General features: G+C 53.3%; 1 long non-coding RNA gene across 1 annotated transcript in view; it reads right to left on the bottom strand.

Annotated features, from left to right (window-relative positions):
- The window catches only part of LOC140386397 (uncharacterized), a 187,620-nt gene that overhangs the window by 9,868 nt on the left and 156,002 nt on the right, over nucleotides 1-21,750 (bottom strand). The window contains exon 5 of the long non-coding RNA XR_011933603.1: nucleotides 20,739-20,866. This is a non-coding gene — a long non-coding RNA (uncharacterized lncRNA). The remainder of the gene's footprint in view (nucleotides 1-20,738; nucleotides 20,867-21,750) is intronic.

The following is a 21,750-nucleotide window of genomic DNA, read 5'->3' as shown; positions in this document are numbered from 1 at the left end:
TTAAGTAGCACTTTTGGGGATGTTCGGGTGTCCCGAAGTCTTTTGCATCTATTGAAGGACTTTTGGGGTGTAATGAATATTGTGCTGCAGGAAATGCAGCAGCCAGTTTGCACATTGCAAGGCACCACAAACAGCAAAGACAATCCTGACCAGATAGTTTGTTTTAAATGTTGGTTGGCAGATAAATATTGGCCAGGACACTAGCAAGACCTCTTCTGCTCTTCTTCGAATATTGCTCTGGGATCTTTGACATCCAGCTGAAAGGCGAGATGGAGCCTTGTTCGAACATCTCATCAGAAAGACATTGGGTGGGATTTTCTGTTTGGAAGACTGTGGATGAGATTCTCCGTTGCCGACACCAAAATCATGGGCGAAATTCTCCGTTATCGGCGGAAACTCCGCCGATCGGCGCAAAAAACGGCGCAAATCCCGCTTGCGTCACGTCATAAAAATGGGCCGATAGTCTGCGGCCCGAAATGGGCTAGCAGCGACGTAACGGGATCCGCGCTTGCGCAGTGGTTCACGCCGTGCAGCGTCATACGCGCTGCACGGCGTGACGGCTCATAAGGCCGCGCAGCTCCCCCCCACCCGACCGGAACAGCCGACCGCAACACCCGACTTGATGGCTGGCCGTCGCTCAGCCCCGAGGTTCGAGTCACGCGATGTGGAGGCGCCCCTGGATGCGGTGGAGCAGAGGAGGGACGCCCTGTATCCCGGACACGGCCGCAGAGTTGCCCCACGCCACAGCCGGCGTCTGTGGAGGGAGGTGGCAGAGGCCGTCACCGCTGTGGCCCTAACACCACGGACAGGCACCCAGTGCCACAAGAAGGTGAACGACCTCGTCAGAGCAGGCAGGGTGAGCCTCCCCCATATCCCCCATATTCCGCCCTCCCCCATATCCCCCCTCCCCCATATCCCCCATATCCCCCCTCCCCCATATCCCCCATACTCCCCCCTCCCCCATATCCCCCCACCCCCATATCCCCCATATCCCCCCTCCCCCATATTCCCCCCTCCCCCATAGCCCCCATATTCCCCCATATCCCCCCTCCCCCATATCCCCCATATCCCCCCTCCCCCATATCCCCCCTCCCCCATATCCCCCATATCCCCCCTCCCCCATGTCCCCCATATCCCCCCTCCCCCATATCCCCCATATCCCCCCTCCCCCATATCCCCCATACTCCCCCCTCCCCCATATCCCCCACCCCCATATCCCCCATATCCCCCCTCCCCCATATCCCCCATATTCCCCCCTCCCCATATCCCCCCTCCCCCATATCCCCCCTCCCCATATCCCCCATATCCCCCCTCCCCATATCCCCCCTCCCCCATATCCCCCATATCCCCCATATCCCCCCTCCCCCATATCCCCCATACTCCCCCCTCCCCCATATCCCCCCACCCCCATATCCCCCATATCCCCCCTCCCCCATATCCCCCATATTCCCCCCTCCCCCATATCCCCCCTCCCCCATATCCCCCCTCCCCATATCCCCCATATCCCCCCTCCCCATATCCCCCCTCCCCCATATCCCCCATATCCCCCATATCCCCCTCCCCCATATCCCCCATACTCCCCCCTCCCCCATATCCCCCCACCCCCATATCCCCCATATCCCCCCTCCCCCATATCCCCCATATTCCCCCCTCCCCCATATCCCCCTCCCCCATATCCCCCCTCCTCCATATCCCCCATATCCCCCCTCCCCCATATCCCCCCTCCCCCATATCCCCCCTCCCCCATATCCCCCATATCCCCCCTCCCCCATATCCCCCATATCCCCCCTCCCCCATATCCCCCATACTCCCCCCTCCCCCATATCCCCCATATTCCCCCCTCCCCCATATCCCTCCTCCCCATATCCCCCCTCCCCCATATCCCCCATACTCCCCCCTCCCCCATATCCCCCCACCCCCATATCCCCCATATCCCCCCTCCCCCATATCCCCCATATTCCCCCCTCCCCCATATCCCCCATATTCCCCCCTCCCCCATATCCCCCCTCCCTCATATCCCCCCTCCCCCATATCCCCCCTCCCCCATATCCCCCCTCCCCCATATCCCCCATATCCCCAAGTGAATCCAGACCTAACCTTAACCTCTGCAATGCACGCGCAACCGATGGCGTGCATTCATATACCTGCCTAACACTGTTGCCTTTTACCCCTGCCACCACCCCCCCCCCCCCCACAGGAGAAGCGCGCACACAACACCAGGGAGCATGTGAGGACTGGAGGAGGGCCCGCTGATGAGAGGCCACTGACCGTACACGAGGAAAGGGCCCTGGAACTGGCTGGCGGACCTGAGGACCGGGAGGTTGCTGATGCAGAGGTCGGGGCCCCACGAGCAAGTGAGCCACCAACAGCCCGTCCCCATATCCCCCCTCCCCTATATCCCCCTCTCCCGTATCACCTGATCACTGCCTGATGTCTAACCATGCATGCTTCATTGTGTATCGCAGGACCAAACGTCCAGGCACCCATCCCCGCAGATGCAGACCGCCCGCAGGATGCCCCTCGGAGACCACGGGAGACGGAGAGACCCGCACCCTCCAGCATGCGACGCCCGCAGGATGCCCCTCGGAGACCACGGGAGACGGAGAGACCCGCACCCTCCAGCATGCGACGCCCGCAGGATGCCCCTCGGAGACCACGGGAGACGGAGAGACCCGGACCCTCCAGCATGCGACGCCCGCAGGATGCCTCTCGCACACCACGGGAGATGGAGAGACCCGGACCCTCCAGCATGCGACGCCCGCAGGATGCCCCTCGGAGACCACGGGAGACGGAGAGACCCGGACCCTCCAGCATGCGACGCCCGCAGGATGCCTCTCGCACACCACGGGAGACGGAGAGACCTGGACCCTCCAGCATGCGACGCCCGCAGGATGCCTCTCGCACACCACGGGAGACGGAGAGACCTGGAGCAACAGGGAGACGACACCCCCGTCACGTGCGGGAGCGACCACCCAGCGATGAGGGGGGCAGCCACAGGCCCCCGTCACATCCGAGCCTGGACACCACTACCCAGGACACCACTATCCAGGACACCCCTACCCGGGACACCACTACCCAGGACACCCCTACCCGAGACACCACTACCCGGGACAGCACTACCCGGGACAGCACTACCCGGGACAGCACTACCCGGGACACCCCTACCCGGGAAGACGAAATACCGGACAGTGACTCAGAGTGGATGGGTGGAGACGAACCCCCACCCCAAAGTGCCATGGACTCAGAGTGGGACGAAGAGCACGACACAACGCCACTGCTGTCACCAACACCCTCCACCATCGCAGAAACACTCACCACGGTTGGGCACTTTAGTGATGAGGCGTCTGGTACACTCACTGGTGCGCACAACACAGCCGTCCCGGTATAGCAGGTGGAGGTAGGAGCAGCAGAGGGACCGGGCGTTCGGAGAGCAGCCCAGGCCAAGCGAACATCTGCCGCCCAGATGGATCCCGGGTTCCTGCAGTTACCACACCCACACATAGATCCGATGCAACCACCGACCCGGAGACGAGCGAATAGGGTGACGGGTGGCTTGCGGCAGCTGCGGTCGCAGGTGGAGGAGTCCACCCGCGTCCAGGAGCTGGGAGTGGTCCCGGTCATGCGTGCCACCCAGGCTGACACCGCACGGGTGGCGTCCGCGGTGGAGGCAATGGGTGCGACGGTGTCAGACATGGGGAACGGTTTGCGAGGCCTGGGGCCTTCCGTGCAGGCGGCGTCTGTGGCCCAGGAAATGGCTGCCCTCTCACAGGAGGCCATGAGCCAGTGCCAGTGCCAGATGGCAGAGGCGCTCAACGCCATAGCCCAGTCTCAGCAGGCCATGGCCCAGTCTCAGCAGGCCATGGCCCAGTCTCAGCAGGCCATAGCCCAGTCTCTGCAGGCCATGGCCCAGTCTCTGCAGGCCATGGCCCAGTCTCAGCAGGCCATCGCTGAGGGCATCGGCGCCAGTGGCCATGTGCGAGCTGGCGTCGCACTGTCGCAGACAGGGTTCGACAACCCCCTGGGCTCCATGGCTGCAAACCTGCAGACCCCTGTCGATACCAGCACGGGCCTCCAGGACTGGCAGCGCCAGATGTCGGGGGCGCGTCGGATGGCCAGTCCGTTCGCATCCCCCACCCATGTAGAGGCCTGGGGGCCATCGGGCACCCCGAGGGAGGAGGAGGTGGTGTGGTCCGTCCCGGCTCCCTCTGTAGGGGAGGTCCCGGTACACCGCGACACCTCGGACTCCCCCCATTCCGTCCCAGGTGCATCGGGTGGGCAACGGGCAGGACAGGCTGGCAGCTCGCCATCCCAGTCGCCCGGGCCGCAGCCTGGCCCATCTAGGCCAGGACGCCCCAGGAAACGGCCGCCAAAGGGATCCAGTGTCAGAGGGCAGGAATCACAGGAGTCCACCTCCAGTTCTGCTGTACCGTCTGGGGAACCACGTAGACGTAGTCAAAGGGCCCGTAAGGCCAAACAATTAGACACTGAGTAAGTTGGCACGGGTGCAGGGCACAGATGAGTTTTAGGCGCCAAGGCACGTGCATGAACTCCTTTGGTTTTTAAAGTCAATGTTACACCTACCGAAGCTGCCTTTGTGCTCTGTCCAAAGTGTGCGGGGGTGTCATGTACGTTGAGCGCAAGTGTGTGTGTGAGGGGTGGTCTTACCTCAGCCCCAGGTGAGTCTGCCCCCTTCCCCCTGGGCCGCCATCAACATCCCCCGGGCAGAGGACGGGACCGTGCGCTGCAGTGTCACAGCCGCATGCAGGGATGGTCCGGGTGGATGGTGGTACTGTGGCCATGGGTCAGACATAGTCCAACGATGTAGAGCCAGGAGCTCATCGGAGGCGGGTTGTCATCATTCTCCATGGCCTGCGATAGACACGCGTCCACCCGCAACTGGGTGAGCCCGGCCCGTTGTGCCGCCGGTGGATCGGCAATTGGGGGTGGGGGGGTGGTGTGCATGCGGGTGGGGTGTGTGGGGTTGGGGAGGGGGGTGAGGGTGCTGGGTGGGTGGATGGGTGGGGGGTGTGGGTGGTCGGCTGTTGTCATGGTGTGCGGTCTGTGGCCATACTACCCGATTCCCACGCCCATCTAGTCAGTGAAGCGGGCGTCTATCAGTCTGTCCCGTGCCCGCTGGGCCAGCCGGTAACGGTGGACAGCCACCCGTCTGTGTCTACCCCGTCTGCCCTGACCATTGCCCCCATCCCCCTCATCTGGGGAGGACTGGGCCTCTTCCTGCTGCTCCTCCACTCCGCCCTCCTCTGCCTGCGGCACATCGCCCCTCTGCTGGGCTATGTTGTGCAGGACGCAGCACACCACAATGATGCGGCCGACCCTATCTGACCGATACTGGAGGGCGCCCCCAGAGAGGTCCAGGCACCTGAAACGCATCTTCAGCACGCCAAAGCACCTTTCGATCACTCCCCTTGTCGCTACATGGGCATCATTGTAGCGGTTCTCCGCCTCATTGCGTGGCCTCCGTATAGGCGTCATCAGCCACGATCGCAATGGGTAGCCCCTGTCGCCCAGCAACCAGCCCCTCAGCCGGGGATGGCGTCCCTCGTACATGCCGGGGATGGATGACCGCGACAACACGAATGAGTCGTGTACACTGCCTGGGTGACGGGCGCAGACGTGCAGGATCATCATGCGGTGGTCGCAGACCACCTGTACGTTCATCGAATAGGTCCCCTTCCTATTAGTGAACACGGCCCTGTTATCTGCAGGTGGCCGCACGGCGACGTGCATCCCATCGATCGCGCCCTGGACCATGGGGAACCCGGCAATGGCAGAGAAGCCCACGGCCCGGGCATCTTGGCTGGCCCGGTCCACGGGGAAGCGGATGTAGCGGTGCGCCATGGCATAAAGGGCATCTGTCACTGCCCGGATGCACCGATGCACCGATGTCTGCGATATGCCGGACAGGTCCCCACTCGGTGCCTGGAATGACCCCGTTGCATAAAAGTTCAGGGCCACCGTAACCTTGACGGACACGGGGAGAGGGTGTCCCCCGCCAGTGCCACGCGGTGACAGGTGTGCCAGCAGGTGGCAGATGTGTGCCACGGTTTCCCGGCTCATCCGGAGTCTCCTCCTGCATTCCCGGTCCGTGAGGTCCTGGTATGACTGCCGGGGCCGGTACACACGGGGCGCCCTCGGGTGCCTCCGTTGCCGTGGGGCCGCGACGTCCTCCTCCCCCTCCTCGTCCTGTCGGTCAGGTGTCCCTCCAGCCTGGGCGGCTGCCGCCTGCCCCTCTGCGGCAGCCTGCGCCGCCTCTCTGGCACGCTCCTCCTCCTCCTCCTCCTCCTCCTCCTCATCCAGGGCAACATAGACATGAGCGGCTGCCACCACGGCGGCCAACATCGCTGGATGGTCTGAAAACATGACGGCCTGGTGGGGGGGAGGGGAACGACGACATGTCATCATTGCCCATATCCCCTCCTCCCCCCAGCCAGGTGGCATGGACCGCATGGGTCCAACTGTTGGAGGCTGGCACCTGGCCAGGTGGACCAACTCATTTGCCCTCCCATCACCCACCCCGGCACGGCCCCCTCCCCAACCCCCAACCTCCACCCCAGCACGGACCCCCCCCCAACCTCCACCCCGGCACGGACCCCCTCCACAACCCCCAACCTCCACCCCAGCACGGACCCCCCCCAACCTCCACCCCGGCACGGACCCCCCCCCCAACCTCCACCCCGGCACGGACCCCCTCCCCAACCTCCACACCGGCACGGACCCCCCCCCCAACCTCCACCCCGGCACGGACCCCCTCCACAACCCCCAACCTCCACCCCGGCACGGACCCCCTCCCGGCACTCCCCCGGAGCCCAGCCTACTCTAACCACCCCCCCCCCCCCCCCGCCGCACACACACACAACCCGAGACACACCTCTCCTCAGGCAATCAGTCTGCGGCCACGCCATTTCCTGCCCAGAGCCAACCCCCCCAGGCCGTCACTCACCTCCTCGCTGGTCGGCGTGAGCCTGGAGCACCGGGTCACGCCGATGAAAAGGAGGTTTGATTCACGTCGACGTGAACGGTCATCACGTCGACGGGACTTCGGCCCATCCGGAAGGGAGAATATCGGCAGGCCGAAAATCGGCTGCCTTGCGCAGACCCGTGACATTCTCCGCGGCAGCGGCGCCATTAACGCCCCGCCGACTTTTCTCCCTTCGGAGACTTCGGCGGGGGCGGGGGCGGGATTCACGGCGGCCAACGGCCATTCTCCGACCCGGCGGGGGGTCGGAGAATCTCGCCCCAGATTCGGCGATCGGGCGGAGAATGGGCCACGACGCCGAAATCGGGGCCAGTGCCGGTTTGATGCCAGCCAGCCATGCTTTGTGCCCCTCCGAAATGGCGCCATCGTGACGCGTGCCATGCGCAGTCGCAATGCCATTGGCGCCACATCGGCCGGCCCACCCACGATGCTCCGCCCCCGATGGGCCGAGTTCCCAATGGCTTGGGACACATGTGGTCACACAAATCATGAACCTGTCGTGGCGGCTGCGGACTGTGTCCAACGCTGTCACACTTGGGCTGAGAGCCGTGCTGTTGGCCGGGGGCGGGGGGGGGGGAGAGAAAATATTTTATTGAGGCATTTCTAATTTTAACATTTTTACATTTTAAGCAACAGAGAGATCCATCACACGCAAAAAACCCACGATGACACACTCAACTTCCCCCAGGCCTAAATCCTAACTACCCGTACATTAGATTCCCTCCCCTTATTCTTCACTTCCATGCCTCCCCTTCCCCGCCCCCCGCTGACGGTCAATTTTCCTTGAAGAAGTCAATGAACGGCTGCCACATCCGAGCGAACCCATGTAATGAACCCCTTAAGACGAACTTAATCTTCTCTAGCCTAAGAAACCCTACCATGTCACTGACCCAAACCTCCGACTTTGGAGGCTCTGAGTCCTTCCATCCCAGCAAAATCCAACTCCGGGCCACCAGGGACGCAAAGGCCAAAACGTCAGCCTCTCTCCCCTTTTGGGCTCCCGAATCTTCCGACCCTCCCTTCCAAGACCTCTGACATGACATCTGAAAATCCCTGCAAAAATGCCCTCAACCTTGGACACGTCCAAAATATATGTACATGGTTCATAGGACTTCCCCCACACCGCCCATACCTATCCTCCACCTCCTCAAAAAACCTACTCATTCAGGCCACAGTCATATGAGCCCTGTGGACCACCTTGAAGTGGATCAGGCTAAGGATGCATTGACTCTCTACAGGACCTTCTCCCATAACCCAATTTCCAACTCTCCTCCCAGCTCTTCCTGCCTCTTCCTCTTCACCTCCACAATTGAGACCCGATCCCACTTCATCAGTTCCTTTTATATTTCTGAGACCCTCCTCTCCCCAACCCCTGTTTTGGACATCACCTTATCCTGTAGTCCCCTTAGTGGGAGGCGAGGGAATTCGGGACCTGTCTCCGGACAAAATCCCGTACCTGCAGGTGCTGGAATCCGTTCCCACCCGGCAACTCAAACTCCTCCTCTAGCTCCTCCAGGCTCAGGAAACCCTCTTCAATGAAGAGATCCCCAAACCTCTCAATCCCTGCCTGCTGCCACCACCTGAAGCCCCCGTCCAGCCCTCCCGGAGCGAACCGGTGATTATCACAGATTGGCGACCACACCAACGCCACCTCCAGTCTAATGTGCTGCCTCCATTGTCCCCACACTCTCAGGGCTGCCACTACCACTGGGCTTGTGGAGTATCGAGCTGGCAAGAATGGCAGAGGTGCCGTTAACAAAGCCTTCAGGCATGTGCCCTTGCACGATGCCTCCTCCACTCGCTCCCACTCTGACCCCTCCCCCACTACCCATTTCCTAACCATCGATATATCGGCCGCCCAGTAGTAATTAATAAAGTTCGGAAGGGCCAAGCCCCCCTGCCCGCATCCCCACTTAAGAAGGACCTTCTTCACCCTCAAGGCTTTCGCAGCCTATATAAAACCCGAGATCGCCGTATTCATCTTCCTAAAAAATGCCTTGGAGATGAAGAGTGAAAGACACTGAAACATGAACAGTAATCTCGGGAGGACTGTCATTTTCACAGTCTGTACCCTCCCTGCCAATGACAGCGGGAGCATGTCCCACCTATGGAAGTCCCCTTTCATTTTCTTAATTAACCTGCCCAAATTTAGTTTATGAAGTTGACCCTAGTCCCTTGACACTTGAATCCCCAGGTACCTAAAACTCCCTCCCACCACATTGAACGGCATCTCCCTCAGTCTCCTCTCCTGCCCCCTTGCCTGGATCGCAAAAACCTCACTCTTGCCCATATTCAGTTTGTAACCTGAGAACCAACCAAATTCCTCCAGTATCCGCATAATTCCTGCAATTCCCCTGAACGGGTCTTTTTTATAAAGGAGCAAATCATCTGCATAGAGTGAGACCCTATGTTCCACCACCCCACCCCCCCACCCCTCCCCCCCTCCCCACCCCCGCTCTCACTATCCCCGTCAAATATTTGATGCTCTCAGCACCATTGCCAAAGGCTGTATGGCCAGGACAAACAGTAGTGGAGAGACTGGACACCCCTGTCTCGCCCCCCGACACAAACTAAAATACTCTGATCGAACCCGGTTTGTCTTTACATTCCCCACCTGTGCCTGATATAGCAACCGGACCCAATCCACAAATCCCTGCCCGAACCCAAAACCTCCCAGGACATCCCACAAATACTTCCACTCCACCCGATCAAAGGCCTTTTCTGCATCCATAGCCACCACCACCTTGACCTCGCGCCCTTCTGCAAGCATCACTATTACATTTAGGAGCCGCCTAATGTTTGACATTAGGTGCTGTCCCTTAGCAAATCCCGTCTGGTCATCCCCTATTACCCCTGGAACACTATCTTCTATGTGTGTGGCCAAGATCTTTGCCAGCAGCTTTGCATCCACATTCAACAGGGAGATTGGCCGATACAAACCTCAGCTCTCCGGATCCTTATCCCGCTTCAAAATAAGGGAAATTATTGCCTGTGATAACGTTGGGGGGAGCACTCCCAGCTCCTTCGACTCATTAAAAGCCTTTACCAGGAGTGGCCCCAACAGCCCAGAAAACTTCTAATAAAACTCAACCGGGCCTCCGTCTGGTCCCGGGGTTTTACCCGATTGCATCGTCTCCAGCCCGTCCATAACCTCCCCACCCCCAATTGGGGCTCCCAAATCCTCCACCAACTCCTCATCTATCCTCGGAAACTCCAGCCCCCCCCCAGAAATCGTTTCATACCCTCCTCCCCGGCTGGGGGTTCCGATTTATACAATCTACTATAAAACTCCCGGAACACATAATTCACTCCCGCCGGATCTAGAATCACCTTCCCCCCCTCACTTTCCCAATCTCTCTCGCCGCCTCCTGTTTCCTCAGCTGGTGCGCCAGCATCCTGCTGGCTTTTCCCCCATATTCATACACCGCCCCCTTTACCCTCCTCAGCTGTCCCTTCGCCTTACCCGTGGACAGGAGCCCAAATTCCAGCTGCAGTCTCTGACGCCCCTTCAAAAGCCCGCCATCCGGAGACTCCACGTACCTCCTGTCCACCTGTAAAATTTTGCCTACCAGTCTGACCAACTCCCCCCACTCAGCCTTCTCCTTATGGGCCCAAATTGAGATGAGTTCCCCCCACTAATAACCGCCTTCAGTGCCTCCCAAACCCCCCAGGCCGAAACTTCACCCGTGTCATTTATCTTTATATATCCCCGAATGGCCTCCCTCACCCACACACATGCCTCCTCCTCTGCTAATAGCCCCACATCCAATCTCCATTGCGAGTGCTGGACCTTTCCTTTGGTAACTTGCAAGTCTACCCAGTGCGGAGCGTGGTCTGACACCACTACTGCTGAATATTCAGCATCTACCACCTCAGCCAGCAGCGTTTTGTCCATCACAAAGAAGTTTATCCGGGAATACACCTTATGCACATACATATTTACCAATACCATGGCCATCCCCTCCAACTTCCCACTAACCGTAACATATCTACCCCTTCTATATTCGCTACTATATTCCCCACCTCGAATACCACCCGATTATTAACCAAGATTGCCACCCTCCTCGTTTTAAAGTCTAATCCAGAATGGAACACCTGCCCAACCCATCCCTTCCTTAAACTAATCTGGTCCCCCATCTTCAGATGTGTCTCCTGCAACATGACCACGTCCGCCTTCAGTTGCCTCAAGTGCGCGAACATACGGGCCCTTTTGACAGACCCATTCAGTCCCCGAACGTTCCACATGACTGGCCTGGTCGGGGTGCACCCCGCGCCCCTCCCCTGCCGATCAACCATAACCTCTCCAGGCCAGTCTGCGGCCCAAGTCCCGCACTTCCCCTGGCCCGCCCTCGGGCAACTAACATCATCAACACTCCTCCTCCTCCACTTTGAAAGTCCCCTCCCCGTCAACAATCTAATTCCCCCACCCAACTCCCTCACTCCCACTCCCTCTTCCATCCCCCCACATCGATCTTCAGCTCACCCCCCACTTTGCTTCCATGAACTAGCCCACCCAGCTAGTCTGGCAGCCCCCGCCCATGGCGCCTAGCATCCTACCCCCCACTGATGCTCCTCCCCCTGCTCTTAGTTGAAACAGTCGAAAAAAAGGCAAGAAGTAAAAACAAACAATCCCTCCCAAGGTCCAAACACAGAGACTCACCCCTCATCCCTTAACAAAGCACTGTATACCAACCTTACCTCAAACAGAACTGAAAAAACGGAACAAACGAAAGAAATCTGAACAACATAAACCCAAAGTTTTTCACAACATAGTTCAGTCCTCCTCAATCCAAGTTCAATAATAAAATATTAAAACATGCTGCTGTGCAGAGAGACCTGGGTGTGCTAATGCATGAGTCGCAAAAAATTGGTTTACAGGTGCAACAGGTGATTAAGAAGGCAAATGGAATTTTGTCCTTCATTGCTAGAGGGATGGAGTTTAAGACTAGGGAGGTTCTGCTGCAATTGTATAAGGTGTTAGTGAGGCCACCCCTGGAGTATTGTGTTCAGTTTTGGTCTCCTTACTTGAGAAAGGACGTACTGGCACTGGAGGGTGTTCAGAGGAGATTCACTAGGTTAATCCCAGAGCTGAAGGGATTGGATTACGAGGAGAGGTTGAGTAGACTGAGACTGTACTCGTTGGAATTTAGAAGGATGAGGGGGGATCTTATAGAAACATATAAGATTATGAAGGGAATAGATAGGATAGATGCGGGAAGGTTGTTTTCACTGGCGGGTGAAAGCAGAACTAGGGGGCATAGCCTCAAAATAAGGAGAAGTAGATTTAGGACTGAGTTTAGGAGGAATTTCTTCACCCAAAGGGTTGTGAATCTATGGAATTCCTTGCTCAGTGAAGCAGTAGAGGCTCCTTCATTAAATGTTTTTAAGATAAAGGTAGATAGTTTTTTGAAGAATAAAGGGATTAAGGGTTATGGTGTTCGGGCCGGAAAGTGGAGCTGAGTCCACAAAAGATCGGCCATGATCTCATTGAATTGTGGAGCAGGCTCGAGGGGCCAGATGGCCTACTCCTGCTCCTAGTTCTTACGTTCTTATGTCCTCCTTCCCCTGCCAGTGCATTCTCCTTCATAAAGTCCGCTGCCTCCTCTGCCAAGCCAAAGTACAACTCACGGCTCCCATAGGTCACCCATAGGCGTGCCGGGTACAGTAATCCGAACTTTACGCCCTTCTTGTACAGGGCCGACTTGACCTTATTAAAGCTCGCCCTTCTCTTTGCGAGCTCAGCTCCCAGGTCTTGGGACACCCGAATGTCAACATCTTCCCAAGTGCATCGCCTCGTCTGCCTAGCTCACCTCATGATGCGTTCCTTGTCCAGGAACCATGCAAATTTATGCATGGCGGGGAATACGAGGGATTCCCAGGGAATCCCACTTTTGGGCTCACATCTTGAGCAGGCGGACTGATAGTGAGTCCCACGGCCTGCCACTCCTTACCCCCAAGTATGGGGGTGACCCAATCTGGAATCCCCCCTTACCCCCAAATACAGGGACTCCCTGCCTAAAGGAACCCCCTTCCACAGACTCCCCCCCCCCCCCACACACACACGCAGACCCCTTACCCCCTTACCCCCAACCTGTCCCCCATGGGATTCCTGTAATAGGCCACCCCTCGGGACCCCTGCTATAGGGGTACTCCCCAGGGTCCCCTGTAATAGGGGGACAACCAGGGATTACTGTAATAGGGGGACAACCAGGGACCGCTGTAATAAGGGAACCCCAAGGGCTCCCCTGCCTAAAGGAACCCTCTCCACAGACCCCAAACCCCCTCTCCCCTGGAAAAGGGACCCCTGTCTGGGAACTAGAGAGCAGTCTAGACAGGGGCAATGGAAGCATTATAGCCCTTACTACATGTCCATTCCTCGAAGGAGAGCAGCTGTGTCTGCGCCTGGTTCCCACAGATCCATTAGCTGCAAGCCATTCATAGCTTTTGAGGTATGGTTTGTGACTGACAGCTTGTTAAAAACCATCTGCAGCTTTGATCCATTCATACCCTTTCATACTTCAGTGGCCTAAGTGGTGAAACCCCAATGTTTGTAAACGTTGACCACATCAAAGAGAGGTAAGTGCCGTGAAATCACACCCTTGAATTATTGGAATGCACTTAGCATTAAATCTCTTTGATGTGGTCCTTTTTCTGGGGGGTCTGCGTGTGTGTGTGGGGGGGGGGGGAGTCTGTGGAAGGGGGTTCCTTTAGGCAGGGAGTCCCTGTGGGGATCCCCCTATTACAGGGTTCCCTGTGGAGTCTTTCCATATTACAGGATCCGTATAGGGGTTCTCCTATTACAGGGGCCCTGGGGGAATCTCCCTATTACAGGGGGCTCATATTATAGGGATCTCTGTGGGGGGGTCTGCTAGAGGGGGTGTGGACAGGCAGTACATTTTTGGGGGGTTGGCCCTCGGATGGGCTTGGATGGTCTCTACCAGCGTGGCACTGGCATGGTGGACCTTGCGGTTGGCCAAGGGAGCAACCGTTGTCCCCTTGGCCCACTGTAAGGTCCACCACATTAGGTTCATGTTTGCTGTAACCACAAATGGTCCGCACCCACGTGATTCTTGGTCCCGGAGAATCACGGGAGGTTGAACATAGTGCGCCGGGCCAGCTAAATAGATGCAAAGGTGTCATTAAGACCCATTTGCATTTAATTACATCTCCCCATCGGCAGGCATTGTGGACCTCATTCACGTTTCCAGTAGTGGCGTCGGAGCATCGTGTTTGGATTGGCGCCCGGCATCAATCCCGATTTTCCCCGATTCTCCGTCCCATTGGGGAACGCAATCCGGGCATCCCGGGATGGAGAATCCCACCCATTACCTCTAACCCTCTGTACTGAATTGGAATTCAGGCTAGATTTTGATCTTAAATCTTTAGAATGGGACATTAACCCTCAACATCCTGACCCAGATGTGAGACTGCCATCCACTAACACTCTGGCTGACACTTACCTGTGTTTAATAAATGAATATGATGCAAAACATTATCATGTCATTGTGTATTCATTTGTGTACACCCACCTACAAAATGATAGGCACCGTCACAATACTTTGCAAACGTGATCAGATAATCAGAACAGCGATCTGGGGAGAAATGGGTGTAAATCTGCATTAAAGGTCTTCACCCTTGGAGCTATCTGATCTGCAAACTATAACAAAAACAGAAAATACTGGAAAATCTCAACAAGTCTAACAGCATCTGTGGAGAGAAAAGGGAGCTAACGTTTTGAGTCTGGATGACTCATAAACTGTCTGTAAACTGTCAAAGCTGTCTATAAACACAATCTATAAACTGTCCAAAAATCAGGTCAGAAAATGCAGATGACTGAACCTGTTTAGTTGGCAGACATTTAACCCCCTGGGTTAGAATAGTCAATGGACATCCCAGAGAAATGGTTAGGTTGCAAGGATAAAGATCATGATAAGTCATTTGTAGATGGATTCAACAGAAGGACTAGTTGGTGAGTGTATATTAAGTGCTATTAGTGTCAAACATTTCATTTATTGATCTTCAACCTCACTATAGATAATTATGGTGATGATTTGGGCAAACTATGATTTCTGAAAGGTAATTCTGCACTGCACCTGTTATAGGCTGTGTGTATAACATACAATATTCACACGTCCAACATCGTGAGGAACCATATGATCCACCCCCTTGACATGCTTCATGCATTGAATAAACAATAATATGTGAAGTAAAAGGCCTAATGGGTAATCAATATAAATGTTTCAATGTCCTGAAGTGACTTAATCCTCCACAATATGGAAATAAAATGCTATACCAATAGTCTGATATATTATAAACATCTCATCAGAATAATGTGTGCTTCATCTGAATAATTAACAGCAGTCTTGCAGATATAAAATTCCACATTAATTCCACTCCAGCTAGCTGAAGTTGTTTGAGAAGTTCAAATGGTAGAATTAACCTGCTAGGCCGAAATTGACAATGGGATTAAACTAATTTCATCAAAGTATGATTCCGTTAATGACACGTGGATTATATGATACCACCTAATGCTGCATTTGCTGAGTCTAAATCAGATAGTTGACCAAAAATGAATGACCGAATTAGAATGGTGTGAATAGTTCACTTCTTTGACCTGCCTCTGTGTACATGATGAGTGTGTGTACCCCTTGGTTTAATTCTTTTTTTTGATGAGTACTAGTAAAAACAAAAATGGAAAATGTAAACGCGGCCTTGCTCCTCTATCCTTACCGACTCATTCCAGAATTGTAAGGATAAAAGGAACAATAGGCGTTTTATGTAGAAAAGGTTTTTTCATGGTCAGTTGTAGAGATCTAACAGATTACACTATGCCCCGCCCTCCAAAAATCAGAAGCCAGGGTCGGAAGAATGAACAGGCAAAGTTCTGTTCAAATTGTGGCTGGCCCCTGCTTTCATCCCATATTCTCCCACACATACCCTTATTTTTCTACTATCACCCTCCAATGAGGGCCCATCTGTGGCAGTGACTAGGGCCCACATCAAAGAACTTGCAGCTAGCAGTTTGCAGTTAATGCTGGCACTATTGAGTGCCATAGAGAAGAGAGAATGAAAGGCCCACTCCTTACACAAGGATGCCAAAGAATAGAACAAAACCCTCTATTCTCTGTCCCAGCATAATACCACAAATCAGAATCCTTGTGTACAACACATCTGAGGATTTTCTGCATTAAAACTCTTTCAGTTTACAAACAAGGAACCTAAATGAGGAGAGAATCGAACCTAAATGAGAAAACAGTCCGCTGTGAGCTTCATAGATATTCATTAATTCTGCAAACTTAAGACCCCTGAGGCATTCCCCTCCAGTGATATCACTTCAGCTACAAGCAATGTACGGAAGACCACTCTTATTACAAATGATGGAGTGAAACAGTCGATAGATTGCTTCAAATTAAATCAGATCAATGTAGTATGCAATGCGAAAGCACATCTTGTGCAGCAACCAGTCAATTGAGAATTTTTTTGCAAATTTTCAACTATGATTATTAACATTGTCTGTCAGCCAGCTTCCTTTGATCTTTGGCTTCATCATGAATCCCGCAAATACTGTGAGACTGTGCTTTCACATGGGTCCAGCCATTTCCCGTGAGACTGAAGCCATTCTCATGGGGTTCCATGCTGCTATAGGGCAATGGGCAAGAAGAGGCCGAACTGTGCATTTACTGGGGAAAGGGGATCCTGCGGGGACTGAATTAATAAGAGAAAAGGGAAGTGCTCACTGTGTCAGTGGGGTGAAGGTACGTGAACAGGAAATAAAAGATCAAAGGTATCAAAGCAGCAAACGCAATGATTGGACAGCAGGTGAGCTACGCGGGGTAAAAGATGGGTTTATGACAGGAAATAAAATAACCGCCCGATGGGGTGGGGGTTGCAGTTAGATAGTGGCAAGGTATAGTGTGGGTGAAAGCCTTACTTCCTAATCTGTGAACCAGAAATCTCGCAATGATTTTTTTCCCCTCTCTCTTCCGTTCTGAGCGGATGAAGAGAGGCAATCTGAAGCAAAAACAGAAAATACTGGACAATCTCAGCAGGTCTGACAGCATCTGTGGAGAGAAAAAGGAGCTAACGTTTTGAGTTTGGATGACTCTTTGTCAAAGCTGGGCAAGCTATTTCTTCCACCTCATTTCCAGTCACCAGATTGTCTTCTGTCCATATCAAGGACTGATGTTAACATGACTTACCTCACTCTGCCAAGACAACCTGCCAGGTACATTGCGAAATGGGCGGGATAGGATCAGTGCTCCACTTCAACCGGACGTGAGAACCCCACTGGCGGGGAGGCGGTAGCATAGTGGTATTGCCGCTGGGCTAGTAAACCAGAGACCCTGAGTAATGCTCTGGGGACCTAGGTTCAAATCCCGCCACGGCAGCTGGTGAAATTTGGATTCAATAAGAAATCTGGCTAGAATTGAAAGTCTAATGATGACCATGAAACCATTGTTGATTGTTTTAAAAACCCATCTGGTTCACTTAGTTTAGAGAAGGGAATCTGCCGTCCTTACCTGGTCTGGCCTACATGTGATTCCAGATCCACAGCAACATGGTTTACTCTTAACTGCCCCCTCAAGGGCAATTAGGGATGGGCAATAAATGCTGGCCCAGTCTGCGACGCCCTCGTCCCACGAACAATTTTTTTTCTTAACTGCCTCTATTTGCTGGCTTCTGAGTGTCGCGCTAACACACATCCCTCCAGCTCAAAGACCCGAATGCTACTCAGGAACCAAAGCTAACTCTTGTCATCATTTCAGGACTGTGCAGAAGGTTTAAAAAAATTAATTAACATTCAACTCTTAGTCTTATCTTACCTGTAAAACAGTGACTCCAAATTGAACCACAACCTTTATTATAATTCAGCTTGTGGGAAATTAGGAACAGGAACATATTTCTCTCATGGAGTTTGAAATATAGCCAACCAAAAGGGAAAGGGTGGCTAGATTGTGGAGCTTTTAAAATTGTCCTTTGGAAGCTCTGCATTTGAATGCTCTTTTTGTCCTGTAATTAAAAGCTGTAAACCTGCTGAATTAAATCTTTCCATTTGGGGGAAGGGAAAACATCCTGTCCGGCAAGATTACATTTGGAAACAGTGAGATGTGTCACCTGCTCATTATAGGCCATTTAACAGTAATTGGTTACAATCCATGTTCTTCAGTTCAATTATACCTCAGAACTTCATTAGTTTCTCTGCACTGTTTTGCAGAGATGCAGCGCTCCTTCAGACAACCGGCATGGTTCTTGGATTTCCCAATTAAACCGGTGATGAAGTCATTACACTTTTCAAATTGGAATTCAAAACTGAATTTTATTTCTTGTCCTCACTACTCCAAGCCAGGTTTCCACACCTCCCGCCCTACATTGTTATCTCCCAAAGCGGGTGTCTCACACTGGATAAAGTTCCACAGCTGGCGTCTGTCCTTAGCCACCTTGTTCAAACGGTTTCTTTTCGTCTTTGCGATGAAGGAGAAAGTCATGCATTTATATAGAGCCTTCCGCATCCGCAGGCTGTAAAGTGCTTTATAACCGACTCAGCACCTCGTGATGTGCAGTCACTATTGCAATGTCGGAAACACAGCAGCCAATCTGTGCGCAGCAAACTGTGATGTGATAATGGCTGGATGACTGTCCTGGACACTGGGGCAAACTCCTTTGTTCTTTTTCTAAACCGTGACCATGGATTGTTTTCACTTCAGAGAACTGACTGGTCCTCAGTACCGCATCTTATCTGAGGACACATCCAGGGTAACCAAGCATCTCGGAATTTGGCTTTGTGTCCCCTGTTCCAGCTCAGGCCTTCCCGGGATGTGTGTTGTCCAAGATTTCACATGTGTCCACATCCTTCCTGCCTGCGCGTACACACTAAGCTGCCTCGCGTGTGCAGACAGTAGCCCACACAGCCACGCGGGAGCAGATGGAGCAGTGGCTCACGCTTTAGCTTTGGCAGGCGGGAAGTTTGGGCTCCAGGCGGGCTACGGGAGCACAGTCCTGCCCACAACTCCCCCTTCCCCCAACCCTCACCCCTCTGCTCCTCAGGTCTCGTCAACTCCCCCCGCCAGTCCCCTCACCTCATTGTCCCGTACCACCCCAACTTTTCCTGTTATACCAAACACTCCCCATCCAAATCCCACAGTCATGTCAGCAGCACCACCTCCGCTTTACCCCCACCGCCCGGCAAAATGTCTCTTAATTCTTTTAGCCAGAGCTGGTCACCTGGATGCTCCCTCAACACTGCCCTAGCTATCAGGCTAAATTTTTTGCTTATAGCTTCTCGAATGGGACTTAACAGCGCAACTTTCTGACGATGAGGCAAGAATGTTACCAAATGAACCAAAGTTAAGACAACTAGATTGGACAGTAAAGCCCAAGCTTTTTGATTGGCATTATTTTACCCCTGTAGATGGGCCTATTTATTGTAAACGCGTTGAGCCTAGTGATAAAATAAGACTCTTTCTGATCAGTCCTAAGTATTTAGCAGGCTTGAATTTATAAAGCTTGATTTTATTTTGAGAGAAATGTCCAGACACACATGCTTATCAGCAAGAGTCAGGAGGCAGGAATCAGACTGGGCAGCACGGTAGCATTGTGGATAGCACAATTGCTTCACAGCTCCAGGGTCCCAGGTTCGATTCTGGCTTGGGTCACTGTCTGTGCGGAGTCTGCACATCCTCCCCGTGTGTGCGTGGGTTTCCTCCGGGTGCTCCGGTTTCCTCCCACAGTCCAAAGATGTGCAGGTTAAGTGGATTGGCCATGATAAATTGCCCTTAGTGTCCAAAATTGCCCTTAGTGTTGGGTGGGGTTACTGGGTTATGGGGATAGGGTGGAGGTGTTGACCTTGGGTAGGATCCGCTTTCCAAGAGCCGGTGCAGACTCGATGGGCCGAATGGCCTCCTTCTGCACTGTGAATTCTATAAATTCTATGACTGGGGTCATTGAAGCCCCTTGTCACACCTCCAACTGGAGTGCTGGCCAAGATCAGTTGACCCAGAACAAATGTGGATTGAGAGACACTCCTTCACTTCAGCTTTATGCTCATATTTCAAATTCTGCAAATGTGTACATTTTAACAGTTATATTGACCAAGTGGGCAAAGTGAGATATGAAGGAAGAGTAATAAAATAAACCTTTCAACCCCGCAACCTAATTGAAATCCAGATGGAAAGGCAGCTTTTATGATATTTTGGGATCTAAATCAAATGCGTTTAGGCAGTCCTAAGCCTCCCGAAAATTCAACATCATCTGGAGAATGTCCCTCAGAGAAGCTGTGGACAGCTTAGAGAATGGAAATATCAGACGAATAAGAGGCAGTTATCTCAGGATACGGTTACGACAGGAAGCACAAGCCATATAGACAGAGTAATATTCAACATCTACCTCGCGCACTCTGTAGGCATATTTTGTACATTATCTTGAAACATTTAGTAGTGTCGATCCATGGGTGTTTTATGAATTGATAGATATAGGGGCTGGTTTAGCCCACTGGGCTAAATCGCTGGCTTTTAAAGCAGACCAAGGCAGGCCAGCAGCACGGTTCAATTCCCGTACCAGCCTCCCCGAACAGGCTCCGGAATGTGGCGACTAGGAGCTTTTCATAGTAACTTCATTTGAAGCCTACTTGTGACAATAAGCGATTTTCATTTAATTTTCATATTTTATTAACTTTATAGTCTGAATAGAATAAATAATATGCAGATGAAGAAGAGTCTTGCGACACAGCGGGTAGCATCCCTACCTCTAGATCAGAAGCTCGTGGCTGAAGTCCCACTTCAGGATTTAATGGTCACAGAAGGTGATTTTGTAACATTGGTCAAACTGGTTGATTAACGACCTGTGAGTCCTTTTAAAATGGCGGCATGGTACCTGAAGGAGAAGGATTGATTAAGGCTGATTGTAACATCAAATTTCCAAAGTTCCAAATTGATTTGAACAGAAGTTGGTTTTGCTGACTGGGGCAGCACAGTGGTTAGCACGTGCCCCACAGTGCCAGGGACCAAGGTTCAATTCCAGCCTTGGGTCATTGTCTGTGTGGAGTTTGCACGTTCTCCCTGTGCCTGTGTGGGTTTCTTCCGGGTGCTCTGGTTTCCCCCATAGTCCAAAGATGCGGAGGTTAGGTGGATTGGCCATGTTAAATTTCCCCTTAATGTCCAAAACATTAGGTGGGGTTGCTGAGTTACAGGAATAGGGTGGGTGCGTGGGCCTAGTTCAGTGTAGATTTGATAGGCTGAATGGCCTCCTTCTGCACTGTGGTGAATCAGTGATTCGAAATAAACAGCCAGTGAAGATTGACTGTTTACAGTCCTTCACGAAGACACTGGATGGAATTCGCACCTTATCGAAGATAGGATTATTCATTCCGGAAAATTATTTGGGGCTTCCTGGATCCTCTGTGAGAGATAGGGTTGAAGGGCTGAGCGAGGATTCCTGAATTGATTTTTTATTTGACTTCACCCAGGAAATGGGGAAGGGCTGCTACATGGTGACAAGATTGGACAGAAAATGTGGTCAATTCTTATGGACTTATTGGCCTCATTCAAATCTGAATCCATGACTGAGCAAAACCAAGGCCCAGTAAGCAGGCCATGGTGTGCCAGAATCTGTAGACAGTGGGTGTAAATTTGCGCCCAAGTCCACCGTGATCACAAATGGTAACGTGGGCGCAAAATCTGACAAGAATCGGAAAATGGGATTCTGTCTGACGTGCAGATGTGCAGGTTAGGTGGATTGACCATGTTAAATTGCCCTTT

This window comes from Scyliorhinus torazame, chromosome 12, assembly GCF_047496885.1.
Source record: "Scyliorhinus torazame isolate Kashiwa2021f chromosome 12, sScyTor2.1, whole genome shotgun sequence".
Classification (NCBI taxonomy): domain Eukaryota; kingdom Metazoa; phylum Chordata; class Chondrichthyes; order Carcharhiniformes; family Scyliorhinidae; genus Scyliorhinus; species Scyliorhinus torazame.
The sequence above is the reverse complement of the archived record's forward strand: the minus strand, read 5'-3'. Positions and strand labels throughout refer to the sequence as shown.